The 7,305-nt window shown below is 43.8% G+C and overlaps 1 protein-coding gene across 2 annotated transcripts in view; it reads left to right on the plus strand.

Moving 5' to 3' along the window:
* The first annotated feature begins 2,316 nt into the window (after positions 1-2,316).
* The window catches only part of LOC106949318 (CD82 antigen-like), a 25,353-nt gene continuing 20,364 nt past the window's right edge, over positions 2,317-7,305 (plus strand). The window contains exon 1 of one of the 2 annotated variants that reach the window (XM_015035482.1): positions 2,317-2,478. The gene's annotated coding sequence lies outside the window, so the exon portion shown is untranslated. The remainder of the gene's footprint in view (positions 2,479-7,305) is intronic. The other variant, XM_015035483.1, reaches the window with a different exon arrangement.

Below are 7,305 nucleotides of genomic sequence, written 5' to 3' on the forward strand. Positions count from 1 at the left end.
GAGGGGCTTAGTGCTGTCAATCACCTTGTGTACTCACTGTTCTTTATTTCCAACAAGTTTAGTGAACTGATTAGACAAAATTGAAGTTTCTGGAAAGTTTGCATCCCGATCCATCAGCTGCAAAACTAACAGTGTCTGAAGCAGAAAATAAAAGAAACAAAGGTTTAAAACATTTAAAATAAAAAAGACTATGTAGTAAACTTTATTTTGACATTTTTAAAACTAAATGTGTATTAATAAAAATTTTAAAAAATTTCAAAAAGTTAAATTTAGATAAAATGAAACTGAATATGTTAAACTTTATATTGAGCAATTAAAAAAGAATGCCTAAATATTTAAAAGAAAAAAATTGAATGTCAAACAATTTAAACTTAAAAATATAAAAACTTTAAACATATTTTCAAACAAAATATCTTACAAATAGACATAAACTAAAATAATAAAAAATGTCTCAAAATAAAAACTTCAAATATTGAAAGCAAAAACATGCCAACAGCCAAACATGGTGGTGGCAGCATGGTGATCTGGGCTTTTAGCCGCGATGGTTCTGCAGCGGACCGATTATCCAAATCAGGTCCACCGCCTGGGTCCTGCAGAGGAGGAAACATTAGGAACAGACGAAGGTCCGAACCAGCAGCAGAACCAGGCCAGCAGGGGGCAGCAGCGCCCGTCCAGGCAGGTCAACTCAACATAGTTTATCAGATTATTACAGATTTTAGATTCTATTTCAATTTAGTTTTTATATTTTATTGTTTATCTTGTTTTCTATTCTGGTTCTGATCTATTTGGACCAGATTACGCTTCCAGGTGGCAGCAGTAATGATACCGGTCCAGATCCGCTCAGCAGAACCGGTGGGGTCGGAACCATCTCCGGGCCAGTCGACCCGAAGGTGGTTCCGACCCGTCCAGGTGGGTTCTGGTTAGGTTCTGGACTTGAACAAAACCCAGGACTGGCCGGATCAGCTGTTCTTTGTGAGTCAGTGAGGTCACGGTGACGTAAGCTGCAGGACGGCTGGCGGGTCTGAGAAGAGGCTTTGTGTTCTGCAGACCGAGCTGACCTCACCCGGAGCGGTCCAACAGAACCGAACCACCACCATCAGCCCAGTAGAACCGCGGATCTGGGCTGCTGTGACGTCAGCAGAACTTTTTCAGACTCCATTTTGGCTAATCTCAGCTGAATAATTTGATGATCGGTTCGAGGTTATAGTGAATTTAACAGATTAGCTATCTGGTTCGGTTCGGTTTTCGGTAAAAAGAACCGGAAACAGAACCGTCATCCTATCGATGGTTTCTGAGCTTTCTAAAAGTTTTCGCACCTCTTCATCTTTCCCACATTTTGTTTCGTTTCAAACTCAAACTTTCTCTCAGAATTTCTGTGAAAAACAGAAAAAAATTATTTCAGATTTATTTTAAATCTGAAAAGTGTGGTGTGCTTCTGTTTCCACCTGAGTCAGGACTTTAGAGAACGTCTGCAGACTTAAAAACTTCTCCAGTTCAGTCAGGTTGGATGAAAAACATCTGAGAACGACAGCTCTATCAGGTCCAGGCTTTGACTAGGCCATGCTTTGAGCGAAACTATCCCATAATATCTTTGGCTGTAAGTTCAGGCTGGTTGTCCTGCTGGAGCCAGATCCAGAATCCCCAGACCCACTGCTTGTTCCTCCATGTTGCTGGAGTTTCTTTACAGAACGTCTGAGGTCAGAACCAGAACCTGTGTGCTCTGGTTAGCTAAGTGACTTCAGAGGAAGTTTTGATGCACTACATGTTTTTAGGCTCTGATTAGAAATGTGCAGCACACGTTTTCTGATTTTATTTGTAAAAACAAAACAAAAACAACAACAACAAAATCAGAGAAATGGAAAACAGTGTGAATACTTTTGAAAAATAACTTTAAGGAGAAAAACGGTTAAGATATTTGATGCCAGAGTGAACACCAACCCCCAGGACCCGGACTAATGTCCAACTGAGAAATATTTATTTATTTATTTTAAAATGATTTATTTAAATATAATTTTTATTTATTTAAATATTTATTTATTTAAATATAATAATTTTATTTATTGAAATATTACTTATTTTAAAATATGTCAGTGATTAATAGTTTCTAGATTTTTCTCCAGTTGACCTGGAGGCTTCATTTGGTGAGGGCGTGGCCCCCCCTGTGGCCACCTCTGTGGACCGCCTCTGAACTTTAACGTTTAAGCCTCAAATTATTAAACTTTACTCAGTAAACAGCTGATCAAATATAAAATGACTTTGTTTTCTTGATCCGGCAGTTCCTCTGCCGGCCGCAGGGTGGCAGCACACCGGGGGGAGGGGTTCCCCCCACCCCGCCAGTCCGCCTCCTCTCTCGGTCTCAACAGTCGCTGCTGCCTCGTTGTTCACTTCGACCCGCAGGTCAGAGAGTCCGAACCGCAGAGTCCCGCACAGAACCCGCACAGAACCCGCTTCTCTCCGCGCAGCTCCCGGAACAAACAGGTGAGTGACCCGTAAGTCTGGACCCGAACCCGGACCGGTTCCGTCTGTCTGCCATGGTGAACACGAGGCGTGCGCGGCTGCTCGGGTGATCAGGTTCGGATTGATCAGGGGGGGAGGCTCGGTTCTGCTGGGTTTGACTGCGTTTCCGTCGGTTCGGTTCGGTTCTGAAGGAGTTTCCCCTGAAAGTTCAGGTTAGTCTGAGGAAAGTGAAACTGAAGCCAGTCAGGCGGATTTAGCTGGACTTTGTTCCGAACTGGAAACCCAGAACTCTCAGAGCAGAACCGGTTCGGATCTGGTTTCCGGTTCTGGTTGTTCGGGTTCGGTCCAGTTCGGTGTGGAGCTGTTACGTCCCGATCAGAATTTTAGATGCGTTCTGATCCATCCTGCTGGTTCCGCCGACCCAGATCAGATAAATCCATGTTCTGGACCTCCCAGAACCTGTACAGAACCTGAACCCGAACCCGGATCCATTTTAGTTTTAGAAGCACCAACATGTCATGATGTGGATTCCTCCACTGCAGAAAGTAGTCCCTCCTCTGTCTCCACTCAGAACCAGAAACTGGACTCTGTGTGGATCTGAATTGTTCAGAGATGGTTCTGTGGACCAGAACTCAGTGACCCGGTTCCAGAATTGGATCAGGATCAGGATCCGTCACAGTAGAAGGACCTAGAGTTCTTCCAGAACTCTGATAAACCGGTCAGAGTCGCTGTTTGTTCCAGGCTGATGTTCTCTTTGGAAAAGATGGGAATCGCCATAGCAACCGTTACATTGATGGTAAACTCTGTGGTTCTGGTTCTGGATCTGTGTTGGATGTAAGATTGGACCCGGAATATTTCACACATCAGATCAGTCGGTGATCTCGGGTCTCTGGCTTGGTTTGTTGGTTCTTTCCGGTTCCTCTGGGCTTCGTCTCGGTTCTGTTGGATGTTTTTGTTTTTCCTACGTTCATGTAAAGAAAAACATTTGAACCGATTCCGACTCTGCTCTGCTAAATATGGATACGATCCGTTTGACCTATCGATCGATTACCAATCTCCTAAAGTTATGATGCAGTTTCATGTTGAGGCATAGAACCAGTGACCGGACCGGACAGAACCGTGTGGTTCTCCAAGATGGCTCTCAGAAGTTTGGACTTTGTGTTCTGGATGGGAACTGTTCAGAGAAAATGGATTATCAGGAAAAGTTTCCTCAAGTCAGAATCATATGAAGTCTCTGTAACACCAGCAGAACCGGGTCTGAAAGTCCTGGAACCGGGTCTGGAGGTTCTGGAGGTTTTGGAGGTTCTGAAACTGGGTCTGGAGGTTCTGGAGTCGGTTCTGGAGGTTTTGGAGGTCCGGGAGCCAGTCATAAACCGGGTCATGGTGCAGGTTTCCTGCTAGCGGTTGCTTCGGCATTTCCTCTGTTCTGGTCATGTGACCTGAGGTGTGAGTTGAGTCGTCATAGCAACCCAGCTGAAACTTGGCCCAAACCTCCATGTTACTTCAGAATGAAAGCAGCAGAACCAGATCCGGCCAGAAGAAGAACCATCAATACTTCTGCATGCAGCCGTGTTGAAATGATTCTGAAAGTTCAGATTAATGAGATTCAGTCCAACCTGAGAACGGAAAGCAAAATGTCTGCCGATTTATTTAACACGAGAATGATCGCCGTTTTACTCAGAAATATAAAATCTGCAGAGCCGAAGTTCATGCTGCTCCTCTGACCAACTAATAAAATACTAACGGCATTTCTCAACGATAAATAAACTTTAAACTCTAATGAACTTTTAACACTGGAGCTGGAAAACGTTTTAAATCCAAAATAAAGAAACAAAACAACAGAAACAACAAATGAAATGCATCTGGAGTCTAGAAACAAAATTATCCTTCAAACTGAAGACTTCATCATCCAGTTTTTGGTAGAAAAACAATAAATCGTGCAAATGGGAATAATTGTGATTGTTTTTCATGATAATCTATCGTCCAGCAGCGTTGTGGCAACTCGCCTGGTTCTGATTGGACCTTTCACATCTTCATCATGGTTCTGATGGTTCTGCCACTGGTGGAAAAAGTCTGACTCAGACGGATCAATGTTTTATTGGTGACCCAGTGCAGCGTTTCAATCGGACCGGGCCCTGAGCCCCCGCGGCCCTCCCGGCCCTGGGTTCTGGTGGATGTGGGTCAGAGTTTCACACGGTGGCCGTCGATAAATCCGACTCTTCTCTGCGACCTTGATGAGGTTTGGGGCTGCTGGAGGTCGGACCGGAGCGGGAACGTTTGGGTCTTGTCGAGTCACGCTCAGCTTGGCTCTCAGGCACTCCTGGGTCCAAACCGGATCATCCGGTTCCAAGGAATGTCGCTGCAGGGAGTCGGGCTGGATGGAGCTTTAAGCTCTTCCTCACGCGACGAAGACGAGCAGAGGCTCAACGCTCTTCTTCCTCACGCGACGAAGACGAGCAGAGGCTCAACGCTCTTCTTCCTCACGTACAGAGAAAAGGCCAGGGAGTCCAAACCTCCAGAACCAGACCTGTTCACCCCGACCCGAAACGGGTCCGCAACCGGGTCTCACTCTGGTCAGATTCCAGTGCCGGAACCAACCGGACAAACATCCACCAACCCAGACACAAACTGGGTTTCAAACCGGTTTGAGACTGTTTTAACGGTTTTGATCCTTTAAAACTGGATCTAAAATCAGAGAAAAACCTGATTCACACATTTAAAACGGTCTGAATCTACATTTCAAACCAGATCTGAAACTGGTTTAAAACAGTGTCCTAAACCTTTAACAATCCAGATCCCAGAGCAGTGTGAACTGGAGTGTAAAACCCAATTAGAAACCAGATCTGAAACCAGTCTGAAACTGCTCTGGAACGGTTTTTTAAACTGGGCCAGTTTAAATCACCAATTTCAAAACTGCCAGGTTTTTCTGCCAGATGCAGAAATGAAAACGTGATGACATCATCACGTTCCAGCCGTCGCCGTGGAGACCAGGTAGCGTGACACACCTGTGGATCGGTCTGTGCTCTGTGGGCCCTCTGGCTTCAGCGTTGCCATAGAAACCGGCGCTCCTTTCTGATCAAACTGGTTTTTCCTTTCTGTGCTGGGATCTCACGCTCCTCTTCCTCCATAAACTGCACTAATATTTGATCAGACATTCAGACAGAAAAACATTCAGTTTCTGATTTAATTCATATTTAAACCTTCATTGTTTAATCGGCAGACAGGAGTCAGTCTGTACTGTTTCACTCTAGAAGTAAAATCTCTACGTAAAACATTAAATTATCAGTCAGCTGAAGTTTGTCAAACTCTGAAACTTTATTTACTGTAACAGGTTTGGAAGTTCACACAATCACAGGATTAGGCAGTGGTGGGAAGTAACGAAGTACAAGTACTTCGTTACTGTACTTAAGTACAATTTTTGTGTATCTGTACTTTACTTAAGTAGATTTAATAATGGATACTTTCTACTTTTACTCCACTACATTTTACAGTAAGTATCTGTACTTTCTACTTCACTACATTTCTACAAAACCGTCGCGTTACTCGTTACATCCACGTCGCATTGAGCTTTTTTTCCGTTAAAATGTGAAGTTCAGGGTTTTAAGGTGGCGCCGTAAAATCCAAGCAATGACGTGACTTAGTGTCTGTTGTCACCCATCGCCTCCACCTTTACTCGCACGTGGAGCTCCAAGAAATGTGCAGTGGTTTCCTCTGAGCGGGAGAAGATGTCTGTCTAATCGTCAGTAATATAATAGCGCTGCATAAACCATAAGATATGGCGACATGTAAAACCAGCAGCGCTTCGCTTTCACAGATGGTGGGACTTTGTCCAACTTTTAGCGTCACTTGGAAGGAAAGCTTAAAGAAAGGTAAGATCTGTGGACGTGATGCTAGCAAAGCTAGCTGTACAGAGACACGTTGCATCTGCGATGAAAAAAGTTGTCACTCATGCGCTGAATTATTGTGTGGAGGTGTTGACTGAGGTGTGGCATATATGGGACAACGCTGTGACCAAAGTGCAATATAGTAATATGACATTCAGGAACGATCCGATTCTTCTGGACGGATCTTTACTAAGTCCTGTAGGACTGAAGCCTCACTGAGAGCCGTTCTTTGTTCTTGTGATGCTCTGCGTACACTGCAGTAGCTATTATTATTTTATTTCATTAAAATATATAGATTTATTTAATTGGCGAATAAATAAATCTTGAATGTAAAAACGCAGAGCATGCTCATTGCTCTTTGTTTTCTAGTGGCAGACGTTGCAGCAGGAGGGAGGATGAAAACAGTCACGGTGCTCCTTCTGCTTGGTTACTTCTTGCTTATTGTGCCTTGGTCAGTGTTCATAGTTCAGTGTTGTTTACCGTTAATTGCTGTGTTTAATGATGCAGACAGTTGTAGTTTCTGACATGGGTAATACGGGCAACCGCTCAGGGCGTTATTTTTTTTTAGGGATGGCAGGAGACCTCTGCGGATTGTGGCACAGAGATGAAAGCAAAACGGAATTAAGAAGAGTTTGAATGGATACTGGTTAAATTTATTTCAGCTCTAAGTATTTAATATCTAGGTGTTTTTATGGGAATGTGGATCTTTCAGATCAATTTGAGAAGCAATTTTGATAGGTGCACTTAATTTTATTGTCATGTAGCACGGGGTGCTGGTCTTGATTTGGTCTTGGGTTCGGTGATCTAGACTACAACTCTGCTACGTGGCTCCTTGGTTCCATGTCCTCCCTTGCCAGTTGGATTTATTTCAAAATAAAAGCCACTAGTGGCAAAAAAAGTGAAGGTCATGCTATGTTACGACAGGAGACAAGACGTTTCCATCCCTGAAATTCTGATGCATAGA

The sequence above is a fragment of the Poecilia latipinna genome, unplaced genomic scaffold (assembly GCF_001443285.1).
Source record: "Poecilia latipinna isolate Pla-1442-1.1 unplaced genomic scaffold, P_latipinna-1.0 Scaffold336, whole genome shotgun sequence".
Classification (NCBI taxonomy): Eukaryota; Metazoa; Chordata; class Actinopteri; order Cyprinodontiformes; family Poeciliidae; genus Poecilia; species Poecilia latipinna.